At 31.3% G+C, this 2394-nt stretch overlaps 1 protein-coding gene across 1 annotated transcript in view; it reads left to right on the forward strand.

Moving 5' to 3' along the window:
- The window catches only part of LOC106789716 (dipeptidase 1), a 94086-nt gene that overhangs the window by 88258 nt on the left and 3434 nt on the right, over positions 1 to 2394 (forward strand). The window lies entirely within an intron of this gene.

Raw genomic sequence — 2394 nt, forward strand, 5'->3', positions numbered from 1 at the left:
ATAATTATATATATTTTCTTATTAATAATTATATATATTTTCTTTTTATTCTATAAATAAATTTAATAATTATTTATATATACACACTTTGGCAAAAAGAAAAAGAAAAACATGAAAGCCGACTCAACCAATATCGAATTTAATAAAGCAAACAAATGATGCATCCAGAGTTGCATGAGTGTGCCACGAGGTTACGAAAGGGTTGGAAGGATTGGAAGGAAAGCTTGAAATAGGTACATAGGGGCATCGACAATTTTTACTCACTTGGAGTTCTGCCAATCCTAGAACCAGCTGGCTCGATCCTCCAACCACTCGTTTCTCCATCCTTCTATATTTTCTACCTATATTTTATATATATATATATATATATATATACATATATGTACAAAGTATGTCTAGCTAGGTAGGGTATAACACACGACTGTTCTATATATAAAATCACCAGACCGACGCCCATTTCAAGAGACTGGAGCACACTTTGGATGGTTTTAACGAAATTCCAACCTACTTTATGCACAATGCATACGTGATACGTTATTTCGATTCTTCCAACCAATGCCTAACCTTCCATTTAACATTTTTTTTATTTGAATATATATATATATATTGTATATTGTATATATGTAAGACGATGATTGAAATTTTATCGGAAAACAGAAAGAAAGAAAGTTAAAAAAAAAAAGGGTATTGGAATGAAGACAACATTGTGTTAAACGAAACATTATATAACGGTCTTGCACGCTTGTAGATGACTGTACTGGAAATTACAACAATAATTTAATTGTGGTGTACGCTGCTGGCCACGAAATTGCGGTTGTAATTTGTCTAGAGCAACGGCCGTTTATTAAATCGGAAGACGAGTGCTATTTCATCCTTAACATCGTTTGTCATATTTCACATTTTACGACGATTAACTTTGAACGTAACAATCATTGCGCGTTTCGATGGTTAAAAATTTGGAAAAAGGAAGAATTCAAGTCGAACTAGTACATTTTTAATGAATATTTTATGCATTCGAAATATTTTTGGTCAAATATTAATGTTAATCTTGAAATAAACAAAATTCTAATGAATTCTTTCTTCATAAATTTTGACTTTGCTTGAATATAATTATTCTAGTATATCATAATTGTGATAATAATAAAATAAGTTAACAAAATTTAATTTATGATTTACTTTATGACATAAATAATTGTTGCTTATAATCCAGTCATAATTACAAGGCACAATCGATAATCAATTTCTTCCAATACACACACACACACACACACACTTTTCCTGTATATCTTACTCGGTAAAAAATTTTGTTTTGCTGAATTAAAAATGAATTTTCATGCAAACACGATAACGATGCATAGTTACAACCAAAATATTCAAATGTACAATCTTATATGCAAGGGTACTGCAATTTTACATTCATTGTACAAGTGTACAAGCTACTACTACTACTACTACTATTACTCTAATAATAATAATAATCATAATAATAAAACGAAAGATTAAAGAAGAAGAGGGTGTTCGTTAAGGGCTAAACGCAAAGTCTCGTAATTGGTTGAAATAATAGTCGCGCCTATCGCTTCCTGAACAAATTGCTGACGATTACGTACCCCTGAAATTCAATTCCGACATTCCTTTAGCCACTCCTTTACATCCTCCTACCTTTTCCATACTTAAGAAGTCTTTCCATGACCCATGGAAACCGAAGAAAGGGAACGGGAGAATGCAAGTGAAATTTGAAGACACTTTGAGCTTGTTTCGTAAGACCACTCTTCCTTAAACAGCCTCCCCACCCCTCTGCCCCCCAAATCTACTCACCTTCTCTTGAAAATTTCCCTGCAAACGAGTACTAAAGTGTACTATTATAGTTTTGAAAATGAATCGGGTACGAGTACGATCATGCTAATGTTCTATTATGTAAATTGTTGTATTCTCTCGCCAAGGTTAATTTTGCCCAAAAATTTTCTATTCTTCTTTCTTTCTTTCATTGTCAAGTGGGACAAAAAATTTTAATATAAGAAAAAAAAAGGGAAAAAGAAATGAGAAAAAAGAAAAAAAAAGAACAAAAAGGAAAAATGTTAATCCTAGTGTTTCCCGTTAACCAGTTAAGTGTGTTTGACGACTATATCCGTCATGGAAGAATGGCAGAATTTTATGTGTTTTGACGGCTATATCCGTCATGCGTAAAATTTTCATACAATTTGATATTTAAATTGTAATTCTGGCCAAAACTAAATTATATTCGTAAATATTAATATATTTAGAATGTTTAGGGGTCAGGACGAAATGAAATAAACAAATAAAAATTATAGATAATTTGAGTTGGACACTAGATCTTTGATTATCCCGATTTTTATCTTGACGTGTCATAACCAAAAAAACAAAGTATATTAGATT

This window comes from Polistes canadensis, unplaced genomic scaffold (assembly GCF_001313835.1).
Source record: "Polistes canadensis isolate GaletaPanama2010 unplaced genomic scaffold, ASM131383v1 scaffold_198, whole genome shotgun sequence".
Lineage (NCBI taxonomy): Eukaryota > Metazoa > Arthropoda > Insecta > Hymenoptera > Vespidae > Polistes > Polistes canadensis.